This window comes from Acinonyx jubatus, chromosome A3 (genome assembly GCF_027475565.1).
Source record: "Acinonyx jubatus isolate Ajub_Pintada_27869175 chromosome A3, VMU_Ajub_asm_v1.0, whole genome shotgun sequence".
NCBI lineage: Eukaryota > Metazoa > Chordata > Mammalia > Carnivora > Felidae > Acinonyx > Acinonyx jubatus.
Window position 1 is genome coordinate 65,078,006 of NC_069388.1, and position 25,942 is coordinate 65,103,947.

At 49.3% G+C, this 25,942-nt stretch overlaps 1 non-coding gene and 1 pseudogene across 1 annotated transcript; both read right to left on the minus strand.

Moving 5' to 3' along the window:
• LOC113603264 (guanine nucleotide-binding protein G(I)/G(S)/G(O) subunit gamma-10-like) overlaps window positions 1-25,942 on the minus strand; it is a 52,757-nt pseudogene that overhangs the window by 12,808 nt on the left and 14,007 nt on the right.
• Window positions 12,393-12,498, minus strand: LOC113603333 (U6 spliceosomal RNA). Its single transcript, XR_003424912.1, has one exon. It is a non-coding gene; the product is annotated as a U6 spliceosomal RNA (small nuclear RNA).

The window sequence follows — 25,942 nt, forward strand, 5'->3', positions numbered from 1 at the left end:
CAAACAAAAAGTACTTTAAAAAAAAAAAAAAAGACTGGAAGGAAAATTGCAAAATGTTGATGTTGATTATCTCCCATGAAGGGATTATATGTGCTTTTATTTCTTTATACTTTTCCACACCGAGCACGCATTACCTTTATAAATAGAAAAGCAATAAGTACTGTTTTTAGAAAACTGCCATCATCTGTGCTACCCCAACAAGCATGAGTCAAGTTTTAACATTCTGGGGTTAGACAGAAATTGCTGGAGTTTTGTTTTCTTCTCTCCGAGGGCAGGAAATCACTATCTCCCACTGGGTTTCCTGCTGGAGTTAGAGGCTAAGAAAAATTCTGGCTGAAGATTCAAGAAAGGTATACAAATTAAGACATGCAAGGTCCTTGTGAGTGTGGCTTCTGCTTAGCTCTGCAGCCCTTTCCTCCTCCACCACCTGCTCTGGGACTCACTTCTGGAAAGTACCATCATTACTCTTGTCTTCGCCCCCACTGCCACCTCAACCCGGAAATCTCATCCCTATCCTCCACCCCCCACCACTCACTTTAACATCTTCAGGCATCAGTTAGGTGTCCATGTTCCATGAAGAGCTTCCTTGATCCCCCCAAACTGAGTGAGCACCCAGACACCCTATCCTTCCCTGTCAGTGTAGTATGTCACCTTTGATTGTGATCATGGCTTACTTCTGTGCTTCCCCACCTGCCTCTTAAAGCACCATGTGGGTTGGGATTCTATATCCCCAGCCTGGTACACAGGAGGCACTCAATAAATGCTGGCTGAGTAAATGAAGGAACCCTGCCTCGAGGTACTAATGACTGGGGGGTCACTCCAGACACTCTAGGTACCTGGCTCTCTCAGAGCTCCTTGGGGGAAAGTGGCCACCAATAGTTCCTTCTGCATGAAGTTCAGTAAAACCACTTCCTCAACCTGCTGCACAGATTGGCCCAGGGATGGGGACCACAGCCAAAGGCCACCGTGCCCAGGCTGGTGGGAGGGAGGCTGGCCTCTGTGCCAATAGCTCACCCAGAGATTCTGCCCAGTCCAGGGACCTAGTTGGGGGACTCTGTACAGGATGGTGGCTAGCTGGCCAATCACACAGCTTTTTGGGAAGAGGTTCCCTAAGGCTGCTGAGTCTCACGTAGGCTCCTGGGGAAGATGGCTCTCTGGCCCAGTCTGGAAGCCATTGGTTGCAGAGCCTTTCCCCTTCCCACGCCTCAGAACTCAGGGCATCTCCGTCCATCTCTTCCCAGCAAACTAAAGAGCCTGCGTCACAGGCGAGGGCAGCCATCCACATTGTCTCTCTCCTCCTCTGGTTGCTCTCTGGCCATCTTTGGCCACTCCCCTGGGGCCCCCTCCCTCTCAAGGGGGGGCGGAGGTTGCTCCCCGGCCAAGGCCTGGCCCAGCTGGTCACATGCAGGAGACGACCTGCACCCACTGGACCCAACCCCAACAGGCTGCAGTTGGTTGATGAGTTTGGAGCCCTGCTGTCCTGTCTGCCCAGCCTCCACCTGCCTGGGGCACGGGGGGCAGGAAAATGTGACTGCCAGTCCTCACACACTCTCTTAAGAGAGAGGGGCGAAGCATTTGGCACACAGGCTCACTCTGGTGGGGTGGAATGAGCCGCACCAGGGAGACTGGGAAAAAATAGAAACATGTTGCTGATGCTGCAGGAAACGTGCTGGGAGCAGGGGTCCCAAGAGGGCTGGAGGCGGGACGGGGGGGTGGGGCGGTGTTTTCCAGGGTCTAGAGGAATCGACCCACGCTTGTCGACAGGCAGAGTGTCCTTCCCAGGCCTGCACTCAGTAGGTTGGAGTTGTGCTAGATCGGTCTGGTCCCCACCCCACCCCCTACCCTTTCCACACTTTCTCCTCACTTCCCCTCCCCCTCTTCAGGGAACCAGTGCCCTTGGGCTTCTGGAAACCACATGTTCCAGTCTCTGAAGGATAACTCAGATTTAAAATATTCCTATCCCACATCAAACCATGTGTCACTGTGCTGTGGCCGTCCCACAGGCTCCTGCCCAGGGCAATGGCTGACACATGCACCCACACTGAGGAACAGAGGTGGCCTGGGCAGAGGACAAAGAAGGGGGCATACGTTTAAACAAGCAGCCCCAGGAAAACAAGGCTTCATCAAAGAAACGAAACCCTCAGACTGGGATGGACCAGTCTAGCCAGGGCCACAGAATGAGAGCTCCACTCAGGTGACCACCTTCTCTGCCCAAACAGGTCCCGACGGGCAAGATTGAGCAGGAAGGTGGGGAGGGTGGCCTAGCAGTCAGCATGGTGTAGGCCACCCCCACTGCAGAAGATGGGCTGCCTGGTCACAGCACAGAAGGACAGCCCTGAGCCGGGAACTCAGGCCTCAGCCAGGCCTTGGACGTGCCCTATGGCAACTCAGCCACAGAGCCTCAGTTTCCCTACTGGTAAAATGGGAATACTCCTATCTATATCACGGGGCTTTGGGAGCCCCACTGAGATAAGACCTGAAGGATGCAGGCAAGTCAGACGCAGGACACTGTGGAAGGGTTGGGAGCAGAACAACAAAAGAAGGCTGAAGAAAATATGGTATATATATATACGATCAAATGTTAGCCATTAAAAACAATGAAATTTGGAGGCACCTGGGTGGCTCAGTCCGTTAAGTGTCTGACTTCAGCTCAGGTCATGATCTCATGGTTCATGAGCTCGAGCCCCGAGCCTCTATGCAGGCAGCTCAGAGCCTGGAGCCTGCTTTGGATTCTGTGACTCCCTCTCTCTCTGCCCCTCCCCCACTCATGCAAGCGCTCTCTCTCTCTCTCTCTCTCTCTCTCTCTCTCAAAAATAAATAAATAAATAAAAATAAAAAAGAATGAAATTTTGCCATTTGTAACAAGATGGTTGGACCTAGAGGGTATTGTGCTAAGTGAAATAAGTCAGAGAGAGAAAGACAAGTACCATCTGATTTCACTTACATGTGGAATCCAAAAAACAAAACAAATGAACAAACACACAAACAAAAAACAGAAACAGACTCATAAATACGGAGAACAAACTGGCGGTTGCCAGAGAGCATGGGGGTGCGGGAACAGGTGAAGGGGATGAAGAAGTACCAACTTCCAGGGTCACCTGGCTGGCTCAGTGGGTAGAGCATGCGACTCTTGATCTCAAGATCATGAGTTCAAGACCCACGTTGGGCATGGAGACTACTTTGAAAAAAAAAGAAGTACAAACTTCCAGTTATAAAATAAGTCAAGGGGATGAAAAGTATAATATGGGGAATATAGTCAACAATATCATAATAATGTTGCATGGTGACTGAGTAATACGTAGTTGTTGAATCACTATGTTGTACACCTGAAACTAATATAACGTTGCATGTCAACTATACTTCAATAACAAATAAATAAACAAAACAAAACAAAAAAAACAACGGCCTAGCCGTGTGGCCTTGGGCAAGTTCCTGCCCCTTTCTGTGCACTGAGAGGTGGATCAGCAGATCTTGAATGCCTCTTGCAATTCTAGTCTCTCTCATTGCCTTCTTTGTTTTCAACACCCTTGTCTTTCCCCTTATGAAGGGATCCTTTCTGAGGAGGTGCTACGGGCTGTTTGTACATTGTTCCTCAGAGCACCTGCCAATGGCCTTTGTCTGGACACTTGACCTTTCTGAGGATGTATGGGGAGCCCTGGGCCAAGGGAAAGAGGCAAGTCCTACCCTTCTTCTGCCCCCCCACCCCCCGGCCTGAGAATGTGATGTTGTCTCCCCTCCTTCCACACCCTCTGGCTCCCTAGGTGGGTTTTCCTGCCCTGGTGTCTGAGATCCCTGGTAGCTAGCTCCCTGTACTCAACACACACACACACACACACACACACACACACACAGGCTGTCCCCTGCCCTGATGGCCACTCTGGCCGAGCCAGGTCTTGGGTCCTGAACCAAGCTCCTAGAGTCTAGGGCTTCCCAGTGGGTGCCGGCAGAGGCCAATGGAGCTTCTTTTCTAATAAAGCTGCCTCCTCTCTTCCTGCCAGGGTTAGATGGGGCCCTAGCTTGCTGGGATTTGCTCTCAGAGAAGGGTCTAGCCATGGACTTGCTTTAGGGATGGGCATGATTCACAACCACCTGGTTTGGGAAGACCATACTCTTCAGAAGGGAAGGCAACTAAAGGGAAGGCAACTAATTGCTAATGATGTGAATGTGTGATTTTCTTTTTCTTTCTTTCTTTCTTTCTTTCTTTCTTTCTTTCTTTCTTTCTTCTTTCTTTCTTTTTAACGTTTATTTATTTTTGAGAGGGAGAGAGAGAGAGAGAGAGCATGAGTAGGGGAGGAGCAGAGAGAGAGGGAGACACAGAATCCGAAACAGGCTCCAGGCTCTGAGCTGTCAGCACAGAGCCCGACGTGGGGCTCGAACTCACAAACCGTGAGATCATGACCTGAGCCGAAGCCGGACGCTCAACCGACTGAGCCACCCATGCGCCCCAGGTGTGATTTTCTTTCTTTCTTCACTTCTGCCTTCAACCCCTGATTTTGATTGCCTTTCCCTCCCAGCACCATGAGAGCTTGTTGCTGTCCAGCAGGCCCTGGAACTAAGAGCAGCTCCTAGAGGTCACCATCCCCACCCCCAGCCCACAGGCCTGGCCACACTGGACCTATCTGACCAGCCATCCTGTCAGGCCCCCGAGGCTTTGACCTCCAATCTGGAGTTGAACTAGAGAGAGGGGCAGCCAAGCCCGACCAAGCAGAGACCCTGATGCCCAGTGAGCTCCACAGCATGAGTGGGATTCCCCTGGCTCCTCTCTCTCCCTCTCCTGGGTTGGGCTGGGGTGGGGAAGGGCCCTCTGTCTGCCTTCCCATCCTCCAGGTCCTCTCCTCCCTTAGGGCCTCTTCCCCATCCCCAGCTGCCCCCTGGTCCTCTGTATCTTCCCATGCATCCCTCAGGTTCTTGGCCACTTTGTCCTCTGTTTTCTCTCTTGCTCTGGCTCCCTCTCCTCCTGTGTCTTTCTTTGCTTGTCCCCATCTCCGGGTCTTCACGTTGTCCTCTCCCGCTCTACCCTCTGTGTCCCTGACCCAGTTGGTGCTTCTTCTTGGCTGTTTCTCTCACTCTCCTTCCCCTCCGGCCCTGCCCTCTGCATTCATCACTACAGGCTTTGTAACCCACTTTGCAGAAATCCCGTGAAGAAAAAAAAAAAAAAGAAAGAAAGAAAGAAAGAAAGGAAAAGAAAAGGCACAGTTTGGTTTTCATCAGTGTAACAAAGCCCTGGTGGCCTGGAATGTGGCTGCAGACCTGCCCACCTCCCTGCCTCGGCCTCCCTCCCTCCAGGGCATCTGTGCTGGCGGGCCCTCCCTGCGCAACAGCAGGAGGAAGCAGCTCCGAGCTCCCACCTGACTCCTCCATCAGGCGAGAGCAGAAACATGCCAGCCATGATGCGTGCTGAGGAGGCACGGCCAAGCGTGGGGACAGAGCAGGACCCCACAGGGCCCAGGGCATGTTTCCAACAGCAGTTGCGTGCTTATTACGGACTGGATGTTTGTGTTCCTTCTTATACTGAAGCCCTCACCCCCAAAGCAACAGTATTTGGAGTCCTTGGGACTTGGGACTTTGGAGACCTTGGGAGGTTCAGGTCAGGTCACGAAGGTGGGCCCCCATAACAGGATCAGTGTTCTTGTAAGAAGAGGAAGAGATCAGAGCTCTCTCTGTTTGCCACGTGAGGACACAGCAAGAAGGCGGCTGTGTGCAAGCCAGGAAGAGGCTCTCACCACGAACAAAATCAGCTGACATCTGGATCTTTGACTTCTCAACCTCCAGAGCTATGAGAAATAAATATCTCATTCAAGCCACCCAGTCTAGGGTATCCTGTCATGGCAGCCCTAGAGGACTAAAGACTAACAGTTGGCCCCTCTGTGGAGAGGCAGCAGCCTGGTCAGACCTCCAGGCCCAACCTGGACCAAGGCCAGCCCCACCCTGCACTCTCCCCCCTCACCTTCGGCTTTTGTAGCCTCTGGCTTCTCCCACGGGGGCTCCCGCAGGGATGTGAAGGAGGCTCTCTGCCCCCGTGGCTGGCCTGCTGGAGAGCCAGCCTCCAACCCAGGAGCCTACATGGGCTTGGGGGACCAGACTCGACCCCTGGTTAGCCACAAGACACTGATCCACTGTGCTCCTTGGTGGGGGAGAGCAGTGGACAGTCCAGGGCTACTGTCTCTGCATTCTCCCAGTCACTGTCTTGCCTTCCGGGAGCATCTCTGTGCCTCGTCTGCTCTCCACTAAAGGCTCCTGTGTGCCTGCATGCCCTCCACTCACCACTCACGTTTCCCACCTGTACCAGGAGCCTGCAAGTGGGAGCTGCCTGAGGAGGGGGTTGTGGATTGCAAATTCCTCCTCCTGTTCCAAGGCTGAACCTGTGTCATGACGACAGTGGCTGTTGTTTTTGAACATCTAAAGCGGATAGGATCTTACAGTTCACATAGGACTTCCTCCTACTGCATTTCATTGAATCCTCACAATAGGATGGTCCCTGTGAATGTTTTACCGAGGAGGAAACCAAGGCAACGCCACGCTGATTACAGTCAGCACAGCACTGGCCCCCTGCTCGCAGGGCTGGGAACCAGCGAGCCAGCCCTCCTGACACCCAGTCCCTGCTTGGCCAAGGATTCTCTACTAACCCACAGGCACATCTTGTGCCTTCCTGTCTTTGGGCCCTTGTTTGGTCGTTCTCCTGCTAGAAATGCCCTTACCCATCCTTTTTGCTCATTTAAATCCTACTCATCTTTCGCAGCCTGGCTCGCCCCCTACTTCCGATTGAAAGCCTTCTGTCACTTCGACAGAACGAGTCTAGTTACCGTGTTGCACATATAATCAGCACCACGGAGTTTAACAGTTGTGGCAGAGCCTGCTACTCGTCCCTCAGCATGCATTCCCCCCCTTCTTCCTCAGTCATGGGACCCCTGAATTTTAGTGGGGTACATAGTTGCCTAGACAAAAGCCTGTGTTCCCCAGTTTCCATGTGGTTAAATGTAGTCAAGTTCTAGCTGGTGGAATATAAGCAGAGTCGCATTTATGACTTTGGGGAAGAATATGTATTCATTTTTATGGCCTCCTTTCCTACTTCCTACCAGCCGGGATGTGAACACGATATCTGGAGCTCGAGCAGCCATTTTAGACCTTAAGGGTGGATACCATGTTCAAGGATGGCACAGCATCATGACTAAAGTAACTTGCGGGCCTGTTGGTCTTATTGCTGCACCACCTTCCCCACTTTATCTGAAACAATAATCAATTTCCATCTTGTTTCAATTGTTTCAACCATTGTTGTTTTGGGTGTTCGACCAGTTTAACCAAACACAATCCCACTTGGTACCAAAACAACCACCAAGTAAGTGGCATGTCCTTTGTGCCAAGTGCAGGACAAGTCAGGATTTTTTTAAAGGTGGCTTTTTGTTTAATTTTCACCACAATCTGAAAGCTGGGTGCTAACACTAATGAATTACTTTGAGCTTCATCTCCCAAATGAGTTTTGTTCATTCCATATGCTACAACATGCTAGACACTAGACAAGGCATTGAGAATCCGGCAGTGGGTAAGATAAACTCCTTTTCTTCAAAACATTGACAGTCTCGTGGGGGAAATGAGTAAATGGAAATAACAATGCACTGTGATGACAGTAATACCGTATCATCATCTTAAGATGCCATTACTTGTACGATAGACTGTTTTTTATGTACCATCAAGAAAAATAATACTGCCATTAAACTGAGACATGATGTCTTAATAATAGTCCCATGTGACACATGAGCCAGTCACACCAACTTCTCATTACTTTGAAAATTTTTTATTATCTATTCCAAGGGATTTCGCAATTTCTCCGGGCTCCACTTGTCTTGCTTCCTATGTGACAGACCATCTTTTAGACATACCTCAGTAACGAAATGTAGCACAGCTTTATCCACTGGTATCTTCTTTTTCTCTCCCATAACACACTTGGTAGTTGCTTTGGAAGAAGCACAGACTGTGGTTATTCCTCTGATGATGAATATTTGCTCCATTAAAATCAGATTTATGCCCTGCCACTCTATGTCGTATCTTTCTTCACACGCATCAACTTTTCATTTCTCTGCTGAATCATAGCATCTTTGAAGGTGGTTTGGATGGCAGTTAAACTCAAATAAAATACCCAAGAATTCACAAAACTTTACTGAAGAGCTACGGTCAAGTTTATGCTCATGCACTCAGTGACACGCCAGTGTGGGACTGCCACCTGGGAAGGAGTGATCATTAGACACGTGACTGTAAGCACAGCTTGGTCTCAGAGATGTGAAGAGGTGAAGGAAAAAAAAACAAATAAAAGTATGTCTTCCAGAGCCTGGAGGAGAGAGGACTAGGGACTGACTGCTTAGTACGTGCGGGGCTTCCTTTCCGGGTGATGGTTGATGGTTGCACACGTTGTGTGGCACTAAGTGCCACTGGACCGTACATTCAAAAATGACTACAATGGAAAATCTTATTTTCGGTATATTTTACCATAATTTTTAAAAGTATGTCTTAGATTTCATGAAAATGGTGAAACTACAAAGTTTCAAGCACTGTTCTAAGTACATGACATCCAGAATGCAGTGTGATCCCAACAACAACCTCTACCATAGCTAATAATGATCGCTACCATCTATTGGTCATGGGCCCGTTGATGACTTGGTGGGGCTTTACAGGCGCCAGTCCGCTCACTCATAACATCCCCATCGTTCAGTCCGCTCTGCCTTAACGCTCACTCTGAAAATATAAATGTGTTCCCATATGACTGGGATATTAGGGAACGGTGTGAGCATAACGCAAGTTTCGCTTTTGCTCACGTGTGATTTCGTCCATGAGAAACTCCCCAGGTCCAGGGCTGGCAAACCACAGCCCTCCGGCTCGCAGGCTATTTCTGTACATAAAGCGTTACTGGAGGACACAAGGACACTCCTTCGTTTATGTCTGGTCTGTGGCTGCTTTCACACCACGGCAGCAGAATTGGAGTGTTGCAGCAGAGACCGTATGGTTCTGCAAAGTTGAAAGCATTTATTTTCTGGGCTTTTAAGAGAAAGTTTGCCAACCCTTATGTTACGTGAACCCAGAAAATTGCACCTCGCTGCACTGAGCTGTGCGGACAAAACACGCCCGCCCTCTTGGAGGAGAGATGGCCAGTTGACCAGTTACGATGCAGTGCAGGAGAGGGGACTGCTGTGCACAGAGTCACCAGGAGCATTGACAGGATCAAGAAAGGCTTCCCTGGGGCATGGAACCACCCTGAATGCCAGGCTCCACAGTCCGGGGAGAGGACAGAGGCCCAGAGGCGGGACAAGCCTCCAGAGTCCTTTCCTTGCCCCCTGTGCCCACCTGAGGCTGCATTTATTTCCCTGTGGCCCTGCCCCTGATTCAGAGACACCAGCTATCACTTCTGAGTCTTGGAACACAATTCAACTCACAGCAGACCCTCTCTGCTGTGTTCCATGGGATACATTTGGGCATCCGTTCTCCCAGAAGACTCGGGAACTTCAGGCTGATCCCAGACAGCAGCCTCTCCTTTGGTTTGTCTACTGAGCAGCTGGCCAACCATCTCTAGCCCTGTGGTTTCTCGGGCGGGAGTCAAGCGCCAGTCTGCCACCCCACAGTGCAGGGATCCCATACACATCTCCCCAAGAAGCTCTGATGAAGCCCCCTCTTGGGCTTCTTGATGCGAGAGACAGACACCTCACAGAGGGCATTCAGTAAATAAATCCTTGGGCACCTGGGTGGCTCAGTCGGTTGAGCGTCAGACTTCGGCTCAGGTCATGATCTCACAGTTTGTGAGTTTGAGCCCCTCTGTGCTGATAGCACAAAGCCCACTTCAGATCCTCTGGCCCCTTCTCTCTCTGCCCCTCCCCCCCCTCAAAAATAAACATTAAATAAATAAATAAATAAATAAATCCTTCCCCAGAATCTTCCCGTTAACTTCCAATAAACTGACAGCCACAAAAAAGAGGCTGTAATATTTGTAATACAAGTTTTTAAATGTTTCCTCATAAAATTTGCCTTTTGCTCTGGTGACTCTGAGAACTGATACCTATCATCCTAAGATCTTAGCAGAAACTTCTTCCCTGTCACACCCCCTCCTCAGAGTTGAGGAACTGGAGACCAAACAGCCCTTCACAGATGTCCTCCCCAACTGTCCAGTCAGAGAGGACTCTAGGAGAAAGAGGTCTCCCAGCTTGGCCCCCAACAAGGTCCTCCCTGCTCTGGGGGCATCTCTACTATTAGCAGAAACCTGTGTGGTAGAGAAGGAAGTGTGATGGGCCTAGTGTATGGCCACTTCCTTGATCCATGACCTCACACAAACTTTTGAGCTGAGATTCATTTCATCATAAAATGGAGATTAAAAGTGGTAATAATACAGTCCCAATTTCCCCGAGTCATTGTCCGAATTGTGTTGAGTGTAGGGGCACCTGCATGGCTCAGTTGGTTGAGCATCTTGACTCTTGATTTTGGCTCAGGTCATGTTCCTAGGGTCATGGGATAGAACCCTGCATCAGGCTCCACACTGAGCATGGAGCCTGCTTTAGATTCTCTCTCTCTCTCTCTCTCTCTCTCTCTCTTTCTCTCTCTCTCCCTCTCTCTCTGTGCCCCTCTCCCCCACTTTCACTCTCTCACTCTCTAAAAAAAATTTTTTTAAATGTGTTGAGTATAACCCAAGTGGATCCAGTGAATTCATTCAGCCTGTGGACAAGTCTTAACTGAAGGCTCCTGGGAAGCCCAGGGCTTCTGGGAAGGATGGGGGTCTTGCCTTTCAGAAGGTTTACCATCTCACTGGGCAGAGAATATGCACATGGCTGAAAATAGACATAACAACCCATGTCAGGTAAAGCCACAGGGAAGATTTGCAGGCTGGCCAAGAGTCCCCAGTCAAAAGAAGCACAGTATAACTCAGTAGAGGAGACAAGTAATCCTGATTTTGGGCCATCTCTTAGAGGAGGTGGGCTCAGGGTAGGGCCCCAACGGTAAGATTGAACTGGGAGGGGGACGGTGGGAATGAGGAAGAGGAATGACATTTCTCTTCGTGGCCTTCCTGAGAGGGACTGGACAAGTGTCCATGGTAAACAGAATTACACATTTGCCCCTCATGTTTATATATTTAGATTCACAAACCAGATGGCAAAGTAATTCAGGGGCTAGTAGTCCTCTGAGCAACATTGTTGCTCATTAATACGACCTGGGGGACTTTAAGAACTACTGAGGTCTGGGTCCTCCCCCAAGAGACTCCCGTACGGTTGTTTTGGGATTTGATCTGGGCATTGGGATTTTAAAAGCACCCAGGGGATTCTAATGTGCAGCAGGGTTCACGACTATTGCCTCTCAAACCTCAGTGGGGGCAGTATGGCTTCTGTTTAAAAGCAAAACAAAACAAAACAAAAGAAAACAAAACAAAACAAAAAAAGTGCTAAAAGAGAAAGCAACTTTATTTTTAAATGCCAGAATGCCAGGGTGGGGTGCTGGTGTCAGATTTCCTCACTACCTTTGCCTACCTCCAGCCACTGCCCCCACATTCTTCCAAGCTGTTCCAGTAAATTCAAGCTCCTGCTCAAAATGCTGCTTTCCCTTTCTGGAAAATTCTACTCCCAGGGAACTCCCTCCCGACTCTGGAGGCATCTCATTCTTAGTGCTTTGCCACGCTTGTCGAAGTGCTCTGATCCTCCAACATCATACAGTTTTGCTCAAATGTCATCACATTGCGAAGAATTTTCCAGAAAGGCCGAAGGAGCCCTTCCCAAGGAGGCCACTGCAGCAGTAGAGGCCAAGTGGAAAGCGCGCTGGGCTTGGGAACCAAGATCCCCTGGCCCAAGTTCTGACGTGACCACTAACCAGCTGCCCCTCTGAGCCCAAGCTTCCACATCTGTGAAATGGGCGAGACCTGGGTGACCCCAGGTTCCTCTTCACCATGGCTCTCAGAGACTTCAGGAGCTGCTCCAAGCTGAACACAGTGGGGCCTGAGTACGGCTCACCTCCAGGCTCTGCTTCCTGGGGCTTCTGCCAAGCCCTGGGCCTCCTGCCCAGTGAGCAGCGGGCACAAGGGGCCTCCACAGAGTCTCTGCGCGGTTCTCCTGGGGGGCGGGGGTGGGCAGGCAGGGAACCTCACAGACCTAACACAAGGCCCCGTCTGTGTCCAGGTGGAGGGGGAGTGGACTGAGCCACCCACAGGGACGCTACCTTGCCTCTGGATTTTTCCGTGGCCTTTTTCAGAGGCTTTCATTTGATCATCAAATAACCGCTCAGCAGTAGAGACCGATGAGGACAATTAGCTCCATTTCACATATGAGGACGCCAAGAAGCTGAGGTGTGGTGAGGCAAAGTGGAGCGGGGGGATGCAGTGTGTCAGAGCGCTCAGGAGTGTCTGCTACTCTGACACTGAAACTGTCTTTAAAAAATGTATATGGAACACCGCGAACTTGTGTGTCATCTTTGCACAGGGGCCACGCTAACCTTCCCTGTATGTTCCGCTTTTAGTTTGTGCACTGCCAAAGCGAGCACTCCATTTAAACTTTCTAACCCTCGATTTTCTCACCTAAAAAAGTAAATACTCTTAACGCTCCACTAGGCCTGCCCACACTTTGTGGTGAGGCAGGCTCAGAGACACCTTTGGTCATGAGGTGGGACCCAGGAGTCAAGTCAGTGCAAAGGCAGGGCCCTGAGAGACCCACGATAGGCCAAGTGGTGTTCTAGAATTTTCTATATTTCATCTCCTGTCATCCTCATGGCAGCCCTATCCGGCACCCTTGGCCCCACTTTGCAGAGAGAGAATGGGAGGTTGAGAGTCTACACACAGGGGCCAAACTCAGGTTCAGAGTCATGTTCTCCCACTTTCTCCCTGTGATGTCTGTCCCCTTGCATGTGGGTGTAGTTTAAGAGGCAAGTTCTGATTCTGTTATCCCCTCCATCCATCAGACAGACAGACGGCCTGCAGGACGTGGTCAGGCTCAGCCCCAGGTACCAACGCAGGCAGGGAAACCAGGGAAGGAAACTGCTGAGTTTGAGAAACTTATACTTCAAAATCATCTCTCTCCTCAGACCAGAGGGAGTCTTTACAGAGAAATTTTACAGAGATTAAAGAGTTCCATACTTTTTAATAACCTAGGAAAACTAGAAGAGGAGAGACTTAAACATTCATCAAATCTCCAGGGGAAGAATATCTTTTATTAAACTTGGAAATCACTGATAAAATCACAAAGGAGAGATTAGCGAGTTTGACTAGAGAAAAATGTAAATTTTTTGCCTTAAAAAAAATGAAAAGGGGCAAGTGGGGAGAAGTATTGGCAGCAAATAGGGGAGATAAAAGGTTACTCTCTGTTTTATGTATTTATACTCTGCCTCCTTCCTAAAAAGTTTTGAGGAGGGCATATTAATAAAGAGCTCATACAAATGGAAAGTTTAAAAACAAAGAGGGGCTCCTGGATGGATCAGTCAATTAAATGTCCAATTCTGGATCTCAGCTCAAGTTTGATCTCAGGGTCGTGAGTCCAAGCCCCACGTTGAGCTCTGTGCTGGGCATAAAGCCTACTTTAAAAAATAAAATAAGGGGCACCTGGGTGGCTCAGTCGGTTAAATGTCCAACTTCACCTCAGGTCATGATCTCATGGTTCGTGAGTTAGGGACCCATGTGGGGCTCTGTGCTAACAGCTCAGAGCCTGGAGCTTGCTTCACATTTGTGTCTCCCTCTCTCTCTGCCCCTCCCCCACTCACCCTCTGTCTCTCTCTCAAAAATAAATAAACATTTTTTTTTTTAAATTACAAAAAAATAGGGGCACCTGGGTGGCTCAGTCAGTTAGGCATCTGACTTCGGCTCAGGTCATGATCTCGCAGTTCTTGAGTTCAGGCCCTGTGTCGGGCTCTGTGCTGATGGCTCAGAGGCTGGAGCCCGCTTTGGATTCTATGTCTCCCTCTCTCTCCGCCCCTCCCCCACTCATACTCTTTCTCTCTCTCTCAAAAATAAACAATAATAAACAATAAGACAATGAATAAAAAATAAAAATAATTTGTTAATTACAAAAAGAAAAGAAAGTAGCAGGTAAAAATAAATAAAATAAAAAGCAGGATAAATATTGTAATATTCATAATATATCATTCATAGTATGACCATAGCTATGTGAAAAAATACATGCGTGAAAATATGAGAAAGGTAGGTCTGCCCCCAACATGTGCAGACCCCGGGGCAGGGGTAGAGAGACCACATACCAAATGCCTAAATATTAAAGAAATAATTACCAACTATTTATTAATTTAAAACTAATAATTTACATTAATATAAGCTGAATGTAAATATGAGATATTTAAATTATATTATTTGTGAAACAATAAATTATTAACTAATTCAAACTAACAAATCATCACATAAAATGTCAAATATCCTCTTACCTTGCGATAAGACTGCATATTGTCCCTAGAATAACCAAGAAGAAAATAACACCATTTAAAAACCAACAAAGAAATTAAAATGGTATGCTAGAAGAGTATCTATTTAACACCAAAGAAGTCAGTAAAGGAGAAACAGAGGAACAAAACAGACATGAGCTAGGTCAAGAACAAATATTGAAATGGTAGATGTAAAGCCAATCGTATCAATAATTACTATTATGGGCTGAATGCTTGTGTCCCCCCAGATCCATATGTTGTAGGCCTCCCCCCGCCAAATGTGATGGTATTTGGAAGTGGTGCCTTTGGGAGGTAATTAGATGAAGTCATGAGGGTGGGACCCCCATGATGGGATTAGCGTCTTCATAAGAAGAGAGTGGCCAAATCACTCTCTCTGCCACATGAGGAGGGAGAGAACAGGCAGCCATCTACCAACCAGCACCTTGATCTTGAACTTCCCAGCCTCCGGAACTGTGAGAAATAACTATTGTTTAAGCCGCCCGGAATATGGTGTTCTGTTACAGTAGCCCGAGCTACTAAGACAATTACATTGAATCACAGCAGCATTATTCACAATAGCAACAGACGAGAAATAACTCAGCTAGTGAATGGATAAACAGTAGAATAGTAGTTAGCAATTAAAAAGAAACAAGCTACTGATACATGCCATAACATGGATAAACTTCAAAAATATTATGCTAAGTGAAAGAAGCCAAAAGTGAAAGAGTCCATATTGTATGATTTCATTTGCGTGACATGTCCCAAACAGGTACATCCAGAGGAGCTGGCTGGGGCTGACAGTGTAACAGGAGTGGACCAAAAATGGCCATATGAGGTTTTTTTGTTTTTTTTGGGGGGGGGGGGAGGGGATGGAAATGTTCGAAATCTAGATTATGACAATGGTTACAGTGATGCGCAACGCTGTAAATTTACTAGAAAATCATTGAACGAAGCATTTAAAATTATACCTCAGCAAATCAGGTTTTTTTCAATGTGCTAAAATTTAAAAAAAACTGTGCTGCAAATGGTACCATCAAGAAAGTGAAAAGGTAACCCACAGAATGGGATAAAATATTTGCAAATCATCAATCTGACAAGGGACCTGTATCCAGAATATATAAACAACTCTTATAATTCAATAAAAGGATAACCCAATATAAAAATGAGCAAAAGAGCAAAATAGACATTTCTCCGAAGAAGATGTGCAAATCTGTCTCTCCCTCTCTCTCTCCCTCTGCCCCTCCCCCTACACATGCGTGCACAGGCACTCTCTCTCCTCTCTCTCTCAAAATAAATAAATAAACTTAAAAGGTGGAGGGGGGTGAAATGGAGAGCAACCAATTAAGAGACTCCAGAAATGGAGTATGCAAAAAGCATAGATAATCTGAATGTGCCATCGACACCTCCAACCCACCACGTCCAAGACGGAAGTCAGTCGGCTTCACCTTCCCTACACCACCTCTCTGCCTGTGTCCCTTGTCCTAGTGAATGCCATCTGCATCCCCACGAATCAGCCTGGACTCCTCCCTCTCTCATATCCCCAACAACAGACTTCTCTACAAATCCGGTCCATTTTCCCTCCTAAATGTTTCTGAATGTACTTGTCTTATTCCTCTGCACCACCCTTCTCCTCAGGCCACCATCATCTGTTGCTTGGATGGCTCCTACAGCCTCCAAACTGGCCTCCCTGCCTCTGCCTGGTCCCCTTTCAATGCTCCACACAGCAGCCAGAGCCATTCATTTAAGTTACAGCCAACTGGGGACTCCCCACTGACCAACCCCTTTCAGGACATGGTCTCTGGCCTCACATCTTCCTGCCCCAACCCCCAGCCATTCCAAGCTGCTTTTAGTGCACCAAATGCAGCATGACCTCTTTCCTTTCTGGACCTTTGCACATGCTGCTTCCTCTGCTCTCCCCTTTTTCCCTCTTTGTTCCTGCTGTGGGAGCTGGAGAGAAAGTGCTGAGGAGGCTGGGGGACAAGAGAAAGGGGTTGGGAGAGAGCTGGGAGCCTCATGTGGTAAATGTGCTCCTGTCTGCCCAGCGCTTGCCCTCTCCTGGAATAGCAGCCCCCCTTTTGTGGAACTGCTCCCCACACTCGGCTGTGTGAGCCAACGGGAGCCACCATCTTACACAGTCCTGCCTCCCTGCCACACTTGTCCACCCTGCTGGCCTCGGCTCTGCATTCCAGCCTGCAGGAAGGGGGGTGGAGGAAGTGTAGGGCATGCAAACTCCTTTTAAAGAAGTAACACAGAAGTTGCACGCATCCCTTTCATTCCATTCCATCAGTAAAAATGTCATCATACTTAGCTGCAGAGTAGAGTCTCTAGTTAGTTGGACTTCTGCCGTTACTAAAAAGTTCCATTCCTAAAAAGAAAAGGGGGATGGTGGCTCACGAGGGATCACAGCTCCAGCCACACACCCCTGAGAGCCACCAGAGTCTGCCTCCAGGGCCTGACTCTATACTTGGGGGTGCTGGAGGCTCACCTGCATGGGGACTGTATCAGGTATAGCAGAAAACCACCCCAAAATCTAGTGGCTCAAAACAACAGCTGTGTTCTTGGCTCAGTAGTGTGTAGGTCAGCAGTTTGGCTGGGCTCAGTTGGTGGTTTGTCCACTGGGCTTCCCTGGGGTCATGCATGCAGCTGTACTCACCTGGTGGTTTGATTAGGGCTGGATGATCTAGCATGTTCTCACATATCTAGCAGTCAGCAAGCTTAGGGCTGAGATACTTCCGTTCTCAATGTGGCCTCTTCAGCAACTAGCTCAGGCCCATCCACATCATGATGTCCGCCTCCCAACCATGGCCAAAGAGAGGGCAATCCTCACGCCCAAGTGTGTTTCAAGCCTCTGCTTACATTTGCTAAAGTCCCATTGGCCAAAATAAGTCACATTGCCAAGCTTGGGATTCAAGGGAGGAGAGACAACTTCACCTCTTGATGGGAAGAGCAGTAAAGTGACATTGCTAAGGCACATGGGAAGAATTATTCAAAACATCTCCATGAAGAGTCTTCGGCGGTGACCTCAGACTCCACCCATAGAACAAGGAATGTCTTTCTTGGTTCTTTCAGGCTCTTGTGGGGACACGAGTGGGGGAGCATTCTTGTGGGTTGAATGATGGACCCCCCACCCCCAAAGATATGTCCATGTCCTGATCCTTGGAATCTGTGAATACGACCTTATGTGGAAAAAGGGGACTCTGCAGAGAGGTGATTGAGGATCTTGAGGTGAAATCATCCCGGATTATTCAGGTGGGCCTAAATCCAATAACAAGTGTTCTTATGAGAAACGTACGGAGAAGACAGAGAGGAAACCCATGTGAAGATGGAGACAGGGATTGGAATTTTGCAGCCACAAACCAAAGATCACCTGGAGCCACCCAAAGCTAGGAGACACGGGGAAAGATTCTCCCCCTGAGCCTCTGGAGGGAACGTGGCCCTGACACCACCTTAATTTCAGACGTCTAGCCTCCAAAACTGTGAGAGAATAAGTTTGTTATTTTAGGCCACCAAGTCTGTGGTAATTTGTTACAACAGCTCTAGGAAATGAAAATAGGCTCATTGCTAAAAACACAGCCACCTGGGAGCAGAAGCCTGTGCAAGGCAATTTCTCTGAGAAGGCCACACCTCCTTCCCCTACCAGTAAGCAGACCCTCTCTGCTCTTTCCCTCCAAGGCCTGAGGCGTGCAAGGCAAGAGGGCCTGCACCCCAGTGTGCTACCCTTCCACACTCACACCCTGAGGCTTTCGAGGGTCCTCAGGAGTAAAAGGAGGGAGCAAGGTGAAGGTTCAAGAGAGGATTATAAGATCCTGGGAAGTGTTGTGTTTGGTTGTCTGTGTCTGAGGCAGCAGAGACCCGAGCATCCTTTCAGAGGCCTGGGGAAGGATCCAGAGGAGGCCTGAAGAGTCCCATCCTTCATGCCAAGCACACCAGTCTTCTGCTCACGCAAATCAGAGTCGTGACAGGTTAGGACTCAAAGGACCTTTGCATTTAGCCCCTCACTTTGCAATGAAGAGGCAGAAGGCAGAGGGAGGAGTGACTTACCAGCGCCCCCTACAGGTGCCTGCTCACAATATCCAGTCCAGTCCTCTCCCCACTCTGTGGTGTGCCCTGGGCAGAGACAAGTATTTTATTCAGCTGCCTTTATTCCTGTCTCAACACATTGTAAGACTGCTCTGCTACTTCTCAGTTCCCATGCCCTTTTCCTTCTTCCCAGGACACAGTGGCTTATGAACCCCTTGTTCCTGCCAAGGGCAGCCAAGAAAGTGGGAGTGGCCGCTCGAGGGGCACTGGTCCTCTGGCCTGGCAGGACCATCGCACCTTGCCTGCCTCTGCAAGGCCTCTGCCTCCAGCAGGACACCCAGGGTCTTTAGCTCCCCCTGCCCCTTGCCGTGTGGTCCTAAGTTAGATGTGGGCAGCAAAACGAGAAGCCACAGGCAATAAAGAGCAATCCATTTGAATATGGTCATTCTATAAGAGCTAGGAAGAAAAAAGTTTAAATTACCTGATTTTTATTAAGAATGGGAACAAATGTGGGACACCTGTGTGGCTCAGTTGGTTAAGCATCTGACTCTTGATTTCGGCTCAGGTCATGATCTCACGGTTGGTGGGTTCAAACCCCACATCAGACTCTGTGCTGACAGTGCGGAGCCTGCTTGGGATTCTTTCTCTCTGCTCCTCCCTTGCTTACACTCTCACACTCTCTCTCTCTCAAAAATAAATAAATAACCTTAAAAAAAAAAAAGAATGGGAACAAATGTTAAGTATAATCTTTTAAGACAAATTACAGTTGATATTTTGGATAAATTATTAATACTGCCTTTTACTGGACACTTTCCTATGTCCAGCCTGAGGTTTTACACATATTATACTGTTTAATCTTACCAACAATGCCGTGGTTAGGTTATGGTTAGCCCTGCCCCGTTTTGTAGACTAGAAGCCTGAGGCTCAGCGTTCAAAGCTGAGCCATTCTCTTTCTGCCTTATCACCTGGCTCCTCCCAGACTAGAAAGGAGGAAGAGAGAACAAGGGGGAACGAGAAAAGCAGCGGAGGAGGACAGAAGAGACCAAGGAAGAAGTGGGGAGAGACACGCGTGCAGGTAGAAAGTGGGGGAAAGGAGGGAACTCGCACGGGTGATGCAAAGTTGGAGAAACTCTCCTCTCCATCGCCTCTACGCAGACCGTGTGCTGCAGAATGTGACCCCCGCCCGTGGCCACACCACTTAGCTGGCTAACCACTGTTCACAGCTCTTCAACAACTCCTTATTCTCCAGCCTTCTGAGACTCCGCTGTGAATGGAAAAAGCCACAAAACTCCACTGGGTAAAGAACTCTATGGGCTGCCGCATCCATGCTCAGAATAATGTTACACTGGAAAACAGATCAAACCAAGCAGAGGGGCAGCTCCAGCCCTGGGCTAATGCTCATGGGATCGTGTTTGCCCTTGTGCCACAGGGCGCTGGTGAAGGCTGTCTTGGACCCTCTTTTGCCTCTCCTTCCAGACTCTTCCCTAAGCACCCTCAATCCCACCCTGGTATCCTACACTTCCAGCTACTTCTGGGATAATGACAGGCTCAATACCCCCCTACCCTCCCGGCTCTGTGTCTTGTGAGAAAGCATCTAGATTGATGAAGCAGGGCAGGGGCACGTCCCACTCTGGGTACACGTGAGGCCAGGCGGACTGGGAAGACCAAAGGGGGCATGTGACAACTGGTCCACATCTCATGCTATCTGAGATTTCCAGAGCATAGGCTGGGCCCTCACAAGTCCTGTAAGCCAATCCTTCATTTAATCGAGGAAACTGAGGGTCAGAGAGATGAGGGCAGGAGCCCAAGGCCCCGCTGTCTGCACACTTGCCCAGAGCCCAGCACCCAGCCCTCCCCTCTGGCAGCTGTGCTCTCCCCCAGCCCCTGGAGCCCAGTGAGCCAGCGGGAGCCTCACATGTGATTATAATTACCGTGGGCTTGGCCTGAGCCCAGCCATACCGTGCACACATCCAGGCCTGGTTGCTGGCCAAGTTTCCATCTGGGTAGAAAAATGAAAAGGTTCAAGGGATGCATGTTAATCCCAAACACCCAAGCAGGAAGGACTGGGGAGAGGGGGAGAGGGCTGGCCAGAATCTCTCAGGGCAATGTCAGCCCACCAAGAGTTCCTGAGACAAGCCCAGGAGGCAGAACGCTGCCCCTGCCCCACCCTCTGCTCCTCCGCCCACCAGCTGAGACTAGGCTGTGTGCCCACTAGGGGGCCAGGATTGACCGCTTGTTGGGCTTCATGGTTCAAGAGCCGTCTCAGGATCGCTTGTGGTTATAAATCCTGCTGGCCCCCCCGGGCCCAAGATGGAACTCAGCTGGCAAGGTGAGGCCGGTGGTCCCCCTCCTCATATGGCTCCTTCCTTGTACTAAGCATTTCCCCAATCCTTTCCTTCAGTATCACCATCCCCTACCACAGATGGGAAAACTGAGGCACAGAAATGAAGGGGCTGGCCATTGAGGAGCCAAGATGAGTAGAATATAAGCCCCTGGCAGCCCATCTGGCCAACAGCATCCCTCCTGATGCTCTTAAGCTGCGAGGTCAGCCTGGGTTGTCTCTAGGACTCCCCTGCTTTCTCCTGGAGCCTACCACCATGCCTAGCCCCTGAAGATTTATTTCATGAGCTGTCTAGCTTCATCTGCTCCACATCTGCTGCATGGCCCTGGTGGGGTCCCAAATTCTGTCTGGTTGACATCTTGTACCTCTCTAAAGTTGACATCTCATGCCCTCAAGGCTTCTAGATTAATATTTCCCCACTCCTTCCACTCTCAAGATAAAGGTCCCTTCTTTTCTCCCAGGTCTGAAGCAATCCTGAGCTAACACTCCCCTCCCAGCTTGCTTCAACTCCCAGGAAGTATCATCTGCAATCTGTGCTTGGTTCAGGCCTCAGCGAAGGCAAGACATTTGGATTTTTGAACTATGATATAGGTACAACTATCCTTTGGGGGCTTATAATAGGTTAAATAGATATTAAGAGAGCTACCACTCTCTGTCTTGGGAGCAAAAGCATTAATATTTAGCTGAAATTTTACTAATACCTACATGATGTGCTAAAAACCCTATGAAGGACAGCAGCCATCAATTAAATATCAACTGTCAGGTGGGAAAGAGCTGTGGCTCCCAAAGGGAACAATGGGCTTTTTGATACGATTCCTCAGAAAATGAGGTCTTCCTCAGATGCATGTGCTTATTTACACCAGCTTCTAGACTGGCTGAGGACAGTCCAGGGCCTGCAGCCAGGCATCTGAGCAAAGAGGCAAGCTCCAGAGTGCATTTTCTTGCCGACTTGGGGATTTACGGGCTTCCTGGACAGGCCAAGCAGCCTCGATTTCAAGGCCAGCAGCTGGGCCAGGAGGTTGGCCAAGGTTTTTTCAGAGGCTTTGCAAGCAGTTGGGCCCTTGGGGAAAATGGCTTTGAAACACTGAGCTGTTATCTGGTCCCATCTCCTCTAGAGTCAAAGCCACAACAGGGGCATTTTCCTCACTGAGGCAGGGGCAGGAGTCATGGGGGAGAGATGGGGAGGCAGAATGAGGAAATGAAGCATTATTCTCAAAAGGTCACTTCATTATTTTTTCTACTTTCAAAAGGCCCCAATGATCACTTTGTGTTTAAGCCAATGTTGCTTTTTCAAAGAAATGAAGAAAGGAAAAGATGTTTTTCCAGGTCTAATTATAAAAACCATAAGGCTGGAAAGATCTGGAGAAAACATCTGTCTTCTGGTTCTGCCTCCACTAGGTACACACCAAAGCCCATGGGCAGGGGTTGGTCTATGAATAACCTGCCCTGGGAAGCTCTATCAGCAGTCCTGGAGCCCCCAGTCTCAAGCTGCCCCCGTACCACAAGTCTGTCCACATCCCCATTGCTGGGATTAAAGTTCATTTCTTCTTTTCAGTCTTCATGGAAAAATGGCCAAGAGACCAGAAGAGCTAGTGACTGGGGTCCTTATGAAGGAAAGCAGGTTGGGGGTCTCTGTCACGGCAGGGCACTGAGTCCTTAAAAAGCCTACACTGCCAGTGTGAAAGGGCAAGCCCCAGAGCCAGGGCTGCCCCCCTCCGGGCCTCCCTGTCCCCCTGCCCAGCAGGACTGGTCTGCACATCACCACTGGAAGGCCTTCTTCCTAAGCAGATGAGGTCAGTCTTCTGGTCTTGAGCTGACCAAGAAAAACGGAGTGGGTGTCCCTGGATTTTCTGTTTAAAAAGTGCCAGTTGCGGGGGGGGAGGGGGAAGTTGGGGTCTAGAGAAACCATCTCATTCCCTCCCCGATCTATCAAAACTACAAATCTCAACTTTCCCAAGGTGAGGTAGAGGTGGGCTGGTGGGGCCAGGGAGCAGACATCTGGCAGGAGCAGTTGGTCTCTGGCGGCCCCTCCAGCTCTGACAAGCTCTGGGCACTGAAGCCAGGCCCCAGAGGACCCCCATCACCCCGTAGCAAATCTCTCCTTGTTCTCACAGCAGCTCACAGCCCTGGCCACGCAGGATGACATTTTTTAAACACTGAAAATAGAGATAAGAAGCAGGCAGGGAGGAGAGGCCTGAGAGCTGGAGCTGGGCCCAGGGAGGGAAGCAGCCTCCCTGCCGAGAGAGGCAGACCCTGCCGGAGACTGGACATGATGGGCAAGGGTTTGCCAGCTCTCAGCCTCACTTTGATATGGTGCTGAGTCTGGGCCCTTCACCCAGCCAGTTGTTCACTGGTCAGAGTCCGTGCTCCCCTGAGCACTACTCACAGGCCCAGAGAGCTCCCATAGAGCTGCCCAGAGTTGGGATGGGAGAGCTAATCCAATCCCCCAGTGCTTGGAAAAGGTCGGGCACATGGCCTGATGGCACTCAGTAAACATCTGTGGAAAGAATAACTTGCTGTATTACTGCTCCTGGGTGAGCCCGTATTTGAGCTGTAACAAATTCCCCAGGGATGGGATCTCGGAGGCAGAAAGGGCAACGGGGAGTCCCTCAAAGCAAACATGGAAAGGTTTGGTTAGGTGCAGGTGGCCTGCATGGCAAAAATTGGATGACTTGAGCTCTTGACTTGTCTGGGGAGTTTCTAGGGAAGCCATTCAACAATAACAAGAAAAATAATAATGGGTACTCCAGTGTGCAGAGGATGGAGAGAGTCTCTTCTGACAGAAGCTCCAGAAAGCAGTTTCAAGGTCACCTCTGGGATCCCTTGGAAACCTTAAGAATAACCAGAACAGTCCAGCCTGTTTCCCTGTAACTCAACTAAAAGTGTGACTGTTTAGGGGTTCAGGGTCAGACCGTCTTTGAATCCCTGCCCTTTGAACTCCCACCTCTAAAGACAATCCCACAGCCGCCAGCAGGATCGCACGCTTGGAGAGAGATCTTCATAACTCACACATTCCATGGACGATCCTTGGCTCTCCTCTCAGCCTGAACAAACAGAGTGAAATACAGCATCCGGCCGCTACCCAGTTCAGCCTCACTGCTATCTGGGGGCAGAAACCTTGAGAGGAATCCCAGTTCCAGCCAAGGAAAACATGAGTCTGGGCTGGCTAAGCCAGGTGGTTTTTCCCCCCACCTTCCATTCCCTTGCCCCCCACTCTCTGGAGCCAATGAGTTGTTTGGGTAACCCCAAGACCCTACTCCTATATTGCCTGCAGCCAGCATGGGCTTCTTTCTGTGTCTCTGTATCTTCATGTGGCCTGATTAGACTGAGGGCCCTCCCTAATCCAGTAAAATCTCATTTTAACTTAACTAATTACATCTACAAAACCCTATTTCCAAATAAGATCACATTTTGAGGTTCCAGGTGGACAAGAATTTTAGGGGGACACTACCCAGCCCAGTACAGCAATGTCGAATTCAACTTTATCTGGTCATGACCCCTTACCCATCGGATTTTGGCTTCCAAGATTCTGTGGCTGTTATCTGTTCTTCCATTATCTTTGTCCCTCTATTTTCATTTTGGAGATGCTTGAGGCATCGGACCCAAGGCAAAAAGAAACCAGAGAGATTAATTTTTAATGACAGTTTCTTTAATCCAATATATCCAAAATATTATTTCAACATGTAATGAGTATAGAAAGTTATTATTATTTTTTAAAAAGATTTTATTCTTAAGTAATCTCAGTACCCAATGTGGGGTTCGAACTCATGACCCTGAGATCAAGAGTCGCATGCTCTACTGACTGAGCCAGCCAGGTGCCCCTAGAAAATTATTAGTGAGGGGCACCTGGGTGGCTCAGTCGGTTAAGCATCTGACTTCGGCTCAGGTCACGATCTCGCGGTATGTGAGTTCGAGCCCCGCGTCAGGCTCTGTGCTGACTGCTCAGAGCCTGGAGCCTGTTTCAGATTCTGTGTCTCCCTCTCTCTCTGACCCTCCCCCGTTCATGCTCTGTCTCTCTCTGTCTCAAAAATAAATAAATGTAAAAAAAAAAAATTTAAAAAAAAGAAAATTATTAGTGAGACATTTTACATTCCTTTTTCATGCTAAATCTTCAAAATCCCATATGTCTTTGACCCTTAGGGTACTTGAGGCTAGTGGGTATCTTATTGAACAGCACAGCTTAGGAAGTCAGAAGAGAAAGGGGTGAGGCCTGTGACAGTGCTGAGGACACTCCTGGGGAGGTGAGTGGGTTCTGGGAGGTGGCGTTTGCTGATGACTTCCCCGCCTTCCTGACGATCTGTCAGGTGATGGAAGCAGCAGCCACTTGGGGCAAGCTCACCAGACTGTTCTATCAAACCCAGAGGGGGATCTGTTCATTCACAAGGAAAATGATCTATATCTGGTTGCTCTCTCATCTGTGCGTGTGGCCCCACCCCTTCCCCATGGCACACTTCTTGGAGAGCCAGCCCTGGGGAGCCTGGACTCAGAACCAGGAACAGTCCTCACTGAGTGTAGACTAAAAACCTCAGCAGCACAGTGTGAGACATCTGCCCCTCCCCTCCCCCACGGCAGGCATGCCCATCACTGGGAGGAGGCAGCCAGCCCCCCTCTCCTTCTCCGAGGCAGTGGAGCCGACTGTGGCCACATTCTGGGGCCTGGCTCTTTTCTTCACCTACACTGCGGGCCTGACCCCTTCAGATGGACATCCTTCCCTTTATACCCAAATCGGTCTTACTGGAATGGGCCCATTCTCTCTTGTTAGGACAACTTTGCCTCTGTCTGCTCCATGCCCATGTGTCAGTTTTTTGGTCAAACTCTCAAAGAGTAATTTGGTTCCCCAAGGAATGGGGTCCCTCACTTTCTTCTCTTGAAGTGCCCACAATTCTTCTTTCTCCTGGATCCTGTTCCACCGCCTCTGTGTTTTTCTGAGAAAACCAGGAATACAGGACCCAGACCCAGAACTGGGCCCAGACATGTCTTCTCCACCTTTTGGGCTCTCAGGCCTGCACTTAGTAGGGGCGCAGCCCCCACCCAGGATGAGCAGAACAGGGGCATCCCACCCACACTGCCCTGTCTGTCCTGGGGACCAGAGACAGCCATGTGGCTGGATGATGGAATCTGCCAGACTGCCCTCTGGAGCAAAAAAGTCACTTTTATGAAGGGGTAAAATTTGGATGGAAAAGGAAGTAGAGGGGATGGAGAACA